The sequence below is a fragment of the Leptonychotes weddellii genome, chromosome 10, assembly GCF_054177405.1.
Source record: "Leptonychotes weddellii isolate Sample4059 chromosome 10, ASM5417740v2, whole genome shotgun sequence".
NCBI lineage: Eukaryota > Metazoa > Chordata > Mammalia > Carnivora > Phocidae > Leptonychotes > Leptonychotes weddellii.
The window spans coordinates 118,686,347-118,699,229 of NC_138378.1; the positions used below are offsets into that span (position 1 = coordinate 118,686,347).

Sequence of the window (12,883 nt, forward strand, 5' to 3'; positions counted from 1 at the left end):
CCCGGGTTTCCCAGGCCTCTGCAAGCAGGCAGTCCTCTGAAAACAGCTTTTGTCTATTGCCACACTGCAATCACTTGCCTCATTGTTAAAATTCAGTTTGAGAAGAAAACAAGGAGAGGAAAGAAAAGGAATTGTCATCTGCAGCTGCAAACTCTAAAACCTTCTGGGGCTCAAGATACATCAGAATTGCTGAAGCTCTTGGATGAATCTTTTTTCATTGTCCCCGGACTTTTCCACCTTCAGTTCACTTCTCAGATCTTCTCAAATCCAATGTGGATTATGCTTTTTGTTGTCTAAAATATATCGTAGAATCTAGGATTATTAGCCAAGGAACAGATTTTTTTCTTAAACAAATAAAAGTTTATCAAATTACTACTCTACTCTACCTTTAATTGGTCTCACATTTTAACAAATAACTGGATTTCATAAAAATTTTTGAAAGCTATTAACAGATATCTCAGCAAAATAAAAGTATTTTAATTGCACACCAGACCCTTTTCCTCGCTGTCATGTTAATTGTAGATTTCCCTAATTGAGAATCTGTGGGTGGGTATCTGCCCCGGAAGCCTCGTATGTGTCAAGACATCTGGTTTGCTAATCATCATACTGCCTTTCAGAGGCCACTAACTGTGAAACCACTTCTCCCTGGGACCTGCGACTCAAACACAGAGTTGCTTCGATCTGGAGCTTGCGGGCTAGGAGGCTAGGGAAATGGACCAAGAAGGGTGTGAGGCGGCTGGCTCCTGTGTTTGCCACCCATTCTGGTTGTTGCAGAGGAATTGTTCTGGTGGTACAGCCTGCAAGCTATGCCAACCCGTTGGTAATTTTTTAAACAATACTGTTAAAGAATGAAAGGCTTTGTTGCGTAGAATGTGTCTGTCATGTTCAAGAGAAACAGAGCATTTGGATAAGCATGTTCGACGGCACACAGAGCTTTCGCATGTCCTCTCCTTGCAGCTTGCCCGGATGGGCCGCAGACCTCAGAAGGCACCAGGACAATATTCAATGAAAAAAAAAAAAAAAAAAGATTCTTATTTAATTAAAATATTGGCTTGATTGAGCTAAAACTATAATTTTAGACTCAGATAAAGCAGTACTTATTTTCCGTTGTTTTCTCTGCGTGACATTGGACAAATCATCTAATCTCCTTTCTTCTCACTTCTGCCTGTGATTTGTCTCCCTCAAGCCATCAAATGGAGTGAGCAGAGAGGTGAGAATGCCCTGCCTGGTGTCTGCCGCATAGCCTTCCTGAGGGGTCATGTGTCCCCTCTGTTGCCGGAAGTCCTACCTCATTAAGTAAAGAGACCCCTACCCTTCACAAGGAAAGTAGTCATCAGTTTAGGTTCGAGTCCTCTGACGTGGCCTAGAGTACACCAGGGCGGAGATGCTGGGAATGTTGAAAGCAGTGAATTCAACACAGAGACAGTAAAGATTTTCTGGCCTCCTAAAGCCATCCAGTGCAGAAATGAACACACCTCTGAGGATAATCTTAAAAAAATAATTTAGACAGAAATGAAGTGCCTGGACAAAGGCATAGAAATTAAGTCTCAAACACCAGAATAACAGAAATCCCGTGTGTAAACCTAATACCCTAATAGAATTCAGCCCTAATGGAAATACTGCAAAGGTCTTCCATGGAAACACTGAACGTGTGTTTTCCTGATCTCTGTGGGTCTTCAAGGAAACCACTTAGCACACTTTTGTAGAGAGAAATGTAAGCGGTAGATCACAGGATGGGACAGGTGATCCGTGGAAGTTGACACGAAAACCAGCCACTACCATGGTGTCACGCATACCATCGCATACGATTTTTGTTTTCCGGTTCTCTGATTTTAACCTTAAGTTCCACACAGTTGCGCTTTTCCTTGTCAACTCCCTCCGAAAACAATGTCCCTCAACGGATGAATCAAAAAATTGTGATCCACTATTGTTCAACAATTAAAATTCACATAGAAGTATTGTATGAATTAGTAGCAAAAATCTCTAAAACATGCTTTAGCAAATATATATATGTGAAGAAAATATACATGCAATGTGATATTATTTATAAAAAATTTTCAAACCTGGGCACCTGGGTGGCTCAGTCGGTTGGGCGGCTGCCTTCGGCTCGGGTCGTGATCCTGGAGTCCCGGGATCGAGTCCCATATTGGGCTCCCTGCTCAGCGGGGAGTCTGCTTCTCCCTCTGACCCTCCCCCCTCTCATGTGCTCTCTCTCTCTCATTCTCTCTCTCAAATAAATAAATAAAAAAAAAAAAAAAAATTTTCAAACCTACAGATATATTTCAGAATTTCTCATGGTAACAGTAACCCTTTGAACACTGGCCGAGGAGTATGAACACTACCGGCCCGACAGCGATCATCTCTGCGGGAGGATCTGGGAACAGGGATCGGTTTGTACATGGGGCCTCATCAGCTGCATAATGTTTATAAATTCGCAGAATCGTTGTTTCTGGCAAATACGGCACAGGGTTGCCATTTGATAAATTTGGGAGTGATATGTAAGTGTCCCATTATTTCATTCTCTATTTTTGTCAAAATGTTTACAGTATGTCATAAAACAGGATATGATAAATAGATAATATCAGTTTTAAGGAATGAAAAATAAGATTTTACTTGGGCTGCTAAAAGAATGATAAGAAACTGTTCAATCTCGTAGCTGCTAGCTGCACCGTGATTAGAACACACAGATCTGTGTGCGGCCCGTCCCCGCTGAATTGATTGGGAGACTGCCCCTTGCCTCCCAAGAGCACAGTATCCACTCAGAGGGACTGGGTAAATGTTTCTGTTGGATTCAAAGCTATTTTTCAGTCTGGCATTCAGGATCCTTTATGATCCTGCCCAGATGTCCCTGTGGAACCCCAAGTCTGCCAGTTCTCAACATCTCAACATCTTACCCACTCAGTCACGTGGGACCCGTCCCTGGCGTCCCCAGCTTTCCCTGACACCCCTGTGTCTTAGGCTGAAGTCCCTGCTCTTCTCTGTCAGCCAAGCGCTGACTATTCAATGGCAGGGCCAGATTATCTATTAGCCCTGCTGAAGGGACGAGGTAAGTTAGGTTCTCCCATCTCAGTGCCTCTTGTCGTATGGACAGTCATGGGGTACTTAGCTCAGTACTGCACTCTAGGTATCTGTGCAGTACTAGACACCCAGCTGCTCCTCTACCCTCCGTGCTGTGAGACCCTCCCCAACAGGGCCATGCTTTATCCATTTGGTCACAGGCTGGCCATCTCATAGACAATGATAAGATGCTGACCAAGTGATGTTTACATGAGCTTTATGTTTTGATGACCATTCAGAAGGTGATCATTCTGGACACTTACCATTTCATATATCACCAACAGATTTATATTTTTTTAAAAAATGTGTGCATTTGAATGAGTTAAAGCACCAGGAACAACAGCTGGCACCGAATAAGCACTGGGCTTGTGTGTTGTTACTGGTCAGTCAGAGCTACACTGTCCTTGCGCATATCTGACCTTGAAACACCTCTCTGGGGCCTAGGAAAGCTTTAGAAGTCCCCGCTCTTTGGCGCTGCCCCTAAATGCCCAACCTAGCAGTGGCTGCATGAGGCACACAGTGATGCCGAGAGCGGGCTTTGCAGGCAGATCTGGGCAAGGCTGGGAGATGACCAGTCCTCCCCACAGCTCAGCCTGCGTCGGGCCGGCCGTGAGGATGACAGGCACTTCCAAGAGTTATTCTGAAGAATGAGACGACCCGGGTAAAGGCCCCAGCATCAGCATCCCTCCTGAGTGGGGCAGGGAGTGACCAGGCCCCAAGTCACTGGAATCCCAGCAGCCAGGGGACAAGAGAACAACCCAGCAGCAGTGGCTTCTCTCTGGTCTTGACGAATCTGTTTCTCATCATTTAGGGCACTGTGGCCTGGGAGCGTGTTTGCTGAGCTTAGACTTCGGGGTCCCAGCTCCAAGTCTGGCTTTAACACAAACGGCAAGCCTTTCGTAGAGTCACTTAAACTCTCTTAGGCCTTGTCTCTTCCACTGTTAACTGAGTGTGAAGCCGACCTCTCCCCATGGCTCTGAGGCCATGGAAAGTACCCATGTCGTGCCAGCTCCAGGTTAGAGCAGAGACTGTGCGTGGGGCACCACGAAAGCATCTTCCTCTTCTGTCACCTCGATTACTGATCCGTGAACAGATACGTATTAACTGTGTTTTGTGGGCCTGGCGCCGAGTGAGTTGCTAATGACGCAGGGGCACACAATGCAGATGTGTTTCCTGCCTCGTCGGCTTCTAGTCTCTTTACTGAGTACCTAATGTCAATCCGACCTACTTGCACTTAATCCTTAAAATAAATTTAAAAGCGAACATCTCTTAACTCCTGTAGGGTCAGGCAGACAGAAATCTAAAAACGTTAAGCAAGACAACATGTCCGAGTGCCTGCAACATCATAGGTACAAAATAAAATAGATGTCAGAATCTCTATGGAGAATTCAAAGACAAGAGAATGTTTTGGAGATGGGAGTTTTCTACGGAGAAACTATTGAGAGTGTCTCTAAACCTGTTTAAACACACACTGTCTGTCCCATCCATCTTTTGTCTCTTAGACATGGGAAATCTATAGGCAGGACGATGGGTGTATTCTCTTAACCTAAATGAGAGACTGCTGGGAACGGCCCCAGGAAATGGGGGTCCTGCCCACCTTGGGGCGAGGGTGTGTGGGCTCCTGCCCCAGCACCCAGGGCTGGCAAATGGAACTCCTTACTCCCCAAACCCACTTTCTCTCCACACCCTCACACCACTCACATGTGGGGCCTGCTAAACAAGGAGGGTGCACGTTTGGCAGATGAAGTGGGGGCTGCTCAGTATCCTTAGTACTTTGGCCAGTGCTTTTGGGCTGGAGGCGAGGGGCAGGAAATTCTAGGTCGGGAAGAAAAGAGCAATTCTAAGGTGGGAGAGCAGAGAGAGGTGCCCTCTTGTTGCCCCCTGAGCTTACAGCTGGAGGAGGCTCGGTCTGCCACCCCATTAAGGGCAGGAGGAGACACCTGAGCCGCAGGTCCCAGCAAGCTCCTCACCAGCCGGAGGAACAGCCAGCCTGCACTGAGAGCACGCCGCAGTCGGCTGCACCTGGGACTGTGTAGGTGTATTTTTCTCCTCTTGTTGATTTGGTTACCGAAAAGAGCTTTTGATGGCGACCACATCCTTTACTGAGTATCAGGAAAGTTTATTAAAAGTGGCTCAGAGAACACAATAAAACCCCCAGCTATCTGATTCAATTCGGCGTACCTCACTTTCCTTTCTCTGACACCCAGGGAGGAACACGCGTTCCTCCAGCAGCTGTATTTTCCCGTTTGAAAGGAGGTTTCAGAAAGTAAGATAAGATAAACAGCAATGGTGGGTAATAAATCAGAACACATATAGGATTCTTTCTAAAAGATATGCTGAATTTTCACTCAGAGTATAAGAACGTGTGCACGCCGGAGTGACAAATCCTGATATGTCTTAACCCATTCGATGGTGACAGCCAGGAATACACCTTACACTATACACTTCGAAAGCTGTTCCAAGAGTCCTTCCCTCTGGTTCGCATTTTCCTGCCAACAGCGAGTGCTGCAGACTGCGAAGGTGGCTAGGGCCTCCTTCACCTTCATTGTGTCACCTCATCTCCTGGATGTCACCTCCCCTCAGATGGTTTTCCCCACTACCCAAATCTAATCGAGGTGCCCCACCCTGAGCCTCAGAGATCCTCTGTGTCCCCTACCTTTGCAACGGTCCCTGTCCTGATTCCCCAGCCCCTTGTCCAGAACGTCCCATGAGGTAAGCCCAGTGAGGACAGAGACCGCTTTGCCTCCGTTTACCAATGTGTCCCCAGCACCAGGCACAGCACGTGACTCTTGATCAGTGTTTGTTAAATGAACAATAGACAAATAAATCCATGAAGAAAAAACCTCCTTGGCACAGAAACCTGAGTCTGGGGGGTGACGATAGAGAGAAAAGAGACAGATATTCATCTACAGGTACGGAGGGATAGGGGAGCTGTGGGTCCCCGTGGGCGGTTGGAGGAAGATGCACTTCGGCCTTTGCCAAGTGGAGAGGGCCAAGGCTCGGGAAGGCTTGGGTAGCGGATGGGGTGGTGCATGGGGGCAGGTGTGCGGGGGCAGGACAAGAGCATAGAAGAGTATTCTAGGGGCGCCTGGGTGGCTCAGTCGTTAAGCATCTGCCTTCGGCTCAGGTCATGATCCCAGGGTCCTGGGATTGAGTCCCACATCGGGCTCCTTGCTCGGCGGGAAGCCTGCTTCTCCCTCTCCCACTCCCCCTGCTGTGTTCCCTCTCTCACTGTCTCTCTCTGTCAAATAAATAAAATCTTTAAAAAAAAAAAAAAAAGAGTATTCTGAGCGGAGGGAATAGCACACTCAAGAGCAGGAAGGACTGAAGAGTATAGGAATTCTAAAGCTATGGCGTCGTGTCGATCCGTTGTCCGTTTTAGCCTGGTCACAGCCAAGTGAGGTGACGAAGGATATTTATACAATATGCGTTAGGAGGTCAAATGTCAGGAAAATTTCATGGCTTGCCGAGACCCCCGCGCAAGTGGAGGAGGCCGGGCAGGAGCCCACAGCTCTGGCACTTACTGGCTCTGCGGCGTCGAGTCAGGTGTAAGCCTCAATCTCCTCGTCTTTGTAATGTGCATGCTTAATGCCTACTTTAGAAGACTCGCCCTAAAGGTTAAATTAGGAAAGAGATCTAAGTCCCAGAACCTTGTGGTAGGTGTTCAGTAACTGTTCTTTTCCTTCTTTTTTCCCACCTTTCCCCCAACCCCTTCCCTCCGTATTACTGTCGCCTCCCCTCCATCTACCATTCTTGGTGCTCTGTATTCCCTTTTTTGCTCCACTCTAAGGCCCAGACAGCCTTGTGTGTGGATGAGTCAGATTTCTGCTTCCCCGGGAGCCTGTGCAGCGCCCGGGCCCTGAGCAGTCTCCCTCTCCGCCCCCGTCCCCTTGGAGCACACACGGCTGCCCCAGTGCTTTGTTGCTCCCCTGTGCCCTCCGTCTCCCGGACTCTCACATTCACCACCAAGCCCGGGGTCCGAGTTACATACATCTTTACTGTGTCAGAGCCCAGCACCTCATCGGGGCTTGACACAGGCTTGCTGCTGCTGAAAGTCTTTTTCAAGTCAGAATTACAGAACAATGACAGTGTCAGGGCGAAGGTCGGCTGTCCTTTCTGTGATGGTTAATTGTTGATAGAAGCCACCGGAGAGCTGGTGTGTTGATGTCACTAAGTCGTTGATGTCACTGAGTCTGCAGGGCAGAAAGTCACGGGAGCAGAAACACTTCTGCTTTTTAAAAAAATGATTTTCAAGAGGGAAGACTTTTGGAAAATGTCATTCTTTGGAATGAGCTAAGACATGAAATACATACAGCTGAGTCGTTTCGAATTAAGAGAGAGCAGACATGCGGGGACGCCAGCATTGGTAAATCGTCTCCTTCGCCTTCATCACTTTGCCTTCCGTGTATCATCCATATATCATTCCATTTGCTCAGTACTCATCCGATGTTTTATAGAAGAGACATAGTCCATAAACCCAATGACAGTTTATCCTGAGGGAATATCAATGGCTACAGAATCAGGTTTTTTTAATAAGGAATTAAATAACCTCCAGAATGAAATGCTCATTGTATTAATTAGTTTTGTTACATATTGTTGAGTAAGAAATAACCTTCAAACCTCAGTGGCTTAAACCACAAAGACTTATTTTTTGGTCATGTTATTTATTGGCTGAGGCCATTTGCCATTTCTTCAGTGCAGGACCCAGGCTGAATCTGGGACAGGCCCCTCTCCTGGCAGAGGGAAATGCCATAGCCACACTGTACCATGGTTCTCACAACTTTTGCTTGGACATGGCGCATGCTACTTCTGTCCATGTTTCATTAGCCAAAGCAAGTCATGTGGACAAGCCTACATGAATGGGACTGTGAGGCTACTCTTCCTAAAGGGTGGGGGGGTGGGTAGGGAGCCATGCAAGGGCAGTGGATATGGGTTCTCCTTTGATAGGGGAGGTCAGTGAAAATTTCAGGACAATATTAAATCTCAGGGCTGAAGTTAGAAGCAATGGGATCTCCTTCCAGCAGATGAAAATCAGATACCATTAAGTTGTACAAACTACGACGTTGTCTGATCCTACCTCCTTGGCATTCCACAACAAGACCAGTTTAAGAGGCTCTAAAAATTTGCCAGGACAAAGTTATGGAGAACTTGAATGAAAGAAGTGGCACAGAGGAGACTAAAGGATGGATTTGAGAAATATTTAAGATCTAAAGCTAATGATGTACTGTATGGTGACAAACATAACATAATAAAAAAATTTTTTAAAAATAAGATCTGTCATGATCAATGATAACTTATAGTTATGAAATTCCTGAGGAGTTCAAAAAAGGAATGGAAGATATCTTCAAGGTTTGAGTTGTTTACCAGCCATCCGGATGTGGATGGTTTGGGAGTGTTGTGAAGTAACCAAGTTTACATTTTTTAGGGTAACTAGGTCATCGCTTATTCTTCGCAGGTTGGTTCGATTTCAGACCACCATCACTATTTACCTGTCCTCCCACAAGAATGAAAGACTGCAATACAGGTACATATGGCACTTACTTTGCAGTTCATAGTCTCATAAAAGTTGTAACCATTGGCTTCACCCAGGAAAGAGTGGTCATCAACGGACACAAACAGGTGGGAAGCTCCCTGCACTTGGTGTCGTGCTTGCAGACCTGAAGGGGGACTCCAGCGAGTCCAGCACCAATGGACAGTGGTCTAAAACCTGCATAAGGGGACGCCTGGGTGGCTCAGTCGTTTAAGCGTCTGCCTTCGGCTCAGGTCGTGGTCCCAGGGTCCTGGGATCGAGCCCCGCATCAGGCTTCTTGCTGTGCTCCCCCTACTTGTGCTCTCTCTATCTGTTAAATAAATAACAAATAAAATCTTAAAAAAATAAAAGCTGCATAAAAATGGCAAATCTCTTCTCAGAGAGCAATATTTCAATCTCACCAGAGCTACTGATATTTCAAAGTTAAAACAATGGACAGTAATTTGGAGTTTTAAATGGTACAGAAACAGATTTTCTAATTTCACTTCCGACAGAAATTAAATTTAGAGAAAAAAGTAATAATACTGAAGCATAGATTAGAATTTCAGTCAGGATTTGTCATGGCAATTGCTTTCCCTTTTTTGGCCCTTTAATGTTCCCCTCTAATGACAATTTGCTGACATTTCTTAGAAGAATGAAACCAGTTGGGATCTAAGCATTTGTTTGAGTGCAAGCTGAGCTTTAAATTAATTTCCCCAGAGAAAATAAGGGCTCCAAAGGGGTCATATTAGCCACAAAGGTTGAGCTGTCTGAAGGTATTGTGAAACCCCAGAGCTGAAACAATCCTGAAAAAAAAGTGGGGAGCAATGATTTCAGTTCCTTTCAGAAGAGCAGGAAAGCAGCAACCTACCTAATGGGGTGATGAGACATTGTTTTACAAAACTAAGCAGAAGGGATGAAGTCCATTCTAAAAGCTATGAGAGATGGATCATTTACTTTAAAAAAATCTGTCAGAGTCTCCTACATTGGACAAGGCTCTGTGTTTGGTGCTGTGGGGGTTACAAAAATTAAAACAGAAGTTCTACTCTCAAGAGGCAAAAAGATCTTCACATCTGGTAGAACTCGATAAGTCCCAAAGGATATTTGGGGGGGGGGCGTTGTGCCTTAATTTATGTGTTCACTCCTCAAATATTTGGGGAGATCTACTAGGTCTGAGCACTGGGCTCTATACTTCTGATGCAGCATAAAGAAGGCGGAGCCCCTCCCACGGAGGCACAATTGTAGTTCCACAAGATACTTGCTAACACAGAGGCATAAATGGGATGCCAGTGATGAATATCACGTATGTTTTGATATCAGAATGAGCAAAATTTCATTTCTCCCTCACTGATTATTTTTGTGATGACCACAAACTTACGTTTTCTGGGATTTACTTTTCTCGTTTACAAAATTAAGAATATTTTACTTACTTCAAAGAACTAGTCTAACAGTATAATAGGATTGCATATGTGAGATTCAGGCACGAATCAGCACAGCCAGGAGAAATTGCATATGGCCGGTGTAGTAGTCTATTACCCTGAGAACCAGAGGAGAGAGCAATCCTCCCTTCTTGCCAGGTAAAGGCAGAGTATCATGAAAAGAAAAACAGCATCACACACACACACACACAACATGCACACATACACAAAAGATAAGATTGAAGGGCATTTCTCCCCTTCAACTTCCGTGTGGAGTCCAATTTTATCCTTTGAAACTCATGGTGTTTCCTTCCCTGGGAAGACTTTCTTCCAGGAAGAGTCAATCACTCCCTTCCTTTCTCCTTCTACTATATAGAAGTCTGTTGTAGCATTTATCACATTTAGCCCCATTACTAGGTGGTTAAACATGTTCCTATCCTATTAACCTGTAATATTTTTGAGAGGGGGAACCTTGCTTTTGTCATCTTTGTGTCTCTCGCTTCTGGTTCAACTTAGCATAATATGGTGCTTGTTGAATTAGCAGTTAAGGAACTAGACTGCCACTGAACTTTCTGGTACTGGAGGAGAGAATGGATCACAGGAGGAATAAGCACCAGCAACATTTCTCTTTGTGCTTTAGGAACCACGTGGTGCCAACACTGAAAAAATATGCACACCCTCTGCCCTTGGTAGATGCTCCCCCGCAAAAATTGCATACTGAATCAAGTATTAGTGTATTGATTTTTTTTTAATTTAAGATTTTATTTCTTTATTTGAGAGAGAGAGAGAGCAGGAGAGGGGAGGCAGAGGGAGAGGGAGAAGCAGGCTCCCCGCTGAGCAGGGAGCCCGATGCGGGGCTCAATCCCAGGACCCTGGGACCATGACCTGAGCCAAAGGCAGACACTTAACCAACTGAACCACCCAGGCGCCCCTAGTTCATTGATTCTTACTGCTGTCAGCATGTTAGTGTTAGAAACACAGATTTGATTGGGCCACTGTTCTTGAAATCGTCTATATTGGATTAAACACAAGCTACTCATCTTTTTTGAAGTCTTTCCAAAACTTGTGTTATGTTCACCCTGGTCACCTGAAGCTCCTCCCACATGCCTCCTGCCCCTTTGTATGCAGAGCTTCCGCACACTCACGGACCCTTAACACTCTCAATTTTTAATGATAATGATTTATTTATATTTAGTTTAAAATTTTTCTTTTTTAGTGAGATAGACAATAATTATACCTCACTGTATTTTTTACACTTGTAAGATGAACAATGTTTATGTCTGTTGATTATTTGCATTTGCCTTTGTGAGTTATTTTTGTATGCTTTGTCCAGGTTTATATTATTGTAGTTCTGTTTTCTTGCATATAGATATATTATGAATTTTTTAATGTGCACTTTGTAATTTTTTAACAGCTTGTTCTTTAACTTTGCCTATGACATTTTTGACATGTAGATGGCTTTTCCAAATATAATCAGATCTGTCACTCTGCATTTGGTATTATGCTTACAAACGGTAACTCAGTTTAATTTTAGATCCAGTGATGCAAAAAGCTATACCAGAGAAGAATTATGAAATATATCCTTTTGAGATGCAATCTTTAGCTTTTTACACATGTCAGATTGCAACAAGGTTCAATGATTTGAGGGTGCCCGTGAGAAGGTGCAATGGGGATGTATGCCATACTGAGCAGTGAGTTTTATGCCACATCACACTCAAACACCAGACTAAAGAGGGGTGAAGCAAGAGACTCAGAATTGTGCTGACCATTGACTGCACTGGGGCATCTTGCTTTTGTTTGGGAAAACACCAGACTGGAGCATATTAAAAGTGACATTTTCAAAGAATGCAGTTTACTTAGGAAAAAAAAAATGCTTTCTGTCTGAAACTTAAAGAAGAGATAGTATAGAGCTAGTAATTTGGAAACCTGGCAGTGGTTTTCATTTTGCTTGACTTTGGGCCTCAGATTATTTTATTTCTCAACAAAGAGTGAAACTCCAACCATCCCTGGGATCTTAATCTGTGAATTTGCCAAAATGTACATTGTAAATCATCTTAAATACACACACAGTGCAATAACGCCTTTTGGGGGACCTCAGACAATGAGGGAACTTTCTTTGAACCTTTCTCTTATCTGAGGCGAATATGTTGCATGGCATGTTAAATGAAAAGTGTCAGATGCTTGACACATGCAGGACCCCAAGTAACACACCTTACTGGTGCAGCTTTGCCAAAAAGGAAGTAGCACAGAGAGACAAGGGACCTATTGTTGACGACGGCTGTCTCCTCTCAGTCTCAGGCTTTGCACCTTTAAATTTGGGTTAAAAAAAAATGCCTATCTCGTAGGAGTGCTATCGTGAGTAAAGGAGATAAGATGCATTCTCATAAATCCCAAATAGATTCTAGGTCCCGCTATATCACCCCTCTGCGTTTTCCAAGACAAAAATTTTATACTTCTACTCTTTACTCTTTCAACATTAACCTTCAGTCCCAAATAAGCTCACTTTTTATTTCACTGATGAAGCAGAAACAATTACTGAGACCGAAATCATCTTTCTGACATCCAGACTCTCATCCTGCAGCACTGGCCCCCACCCTCTGCATTCTCCATTTTTCACTCTGGGTTTTAGTATGAATGACCTTTCATTCATCTGGAGGACAACTCCTTTAAATGTCCATTAAATCTGATTCCCAGGAGTCTAATGAAAGATTTTGCATCCTTATTCATCCCCCTGTTTTCTGCACCATCAGTATTTCTCTCTTTCATGGATATCCCCATCAATATTCAGACTGCTACGGTATCTCACATCTTACACACACACTCACATGCATCCTTTACATCCTCTCTAGTTAAAATGTGGCTCCCATTCTCTACTTACCTTTACTATGAAATTCATAGA

The 12,883-nt window shown here is 44.5% G+C and overlaps 1 long non-coding RNA gene across 1 annotated transcript in view; it reads left to right on the forward strand.

Moving 5' to 3' along the window:
• The window catches only part of LOC145715997 (uncharacterized), a 131,829-nt gene extending 121,680 nt beyond the window's left edge, over positions 1-10,149 (forward strand). The window contains exon 2 of the long non-coding RNA XR_014138336.1: positions 8,513-10,149. This is a non-coding gene — a long non-coding RNA (uncharacterized LOC145715997). The remainder of the gene's footprint in view (positions 1-8,512) is intronic.
• The last annotated feature ends 2,734 nt before the right edge of the window (positions 10,150-12,883 follow it).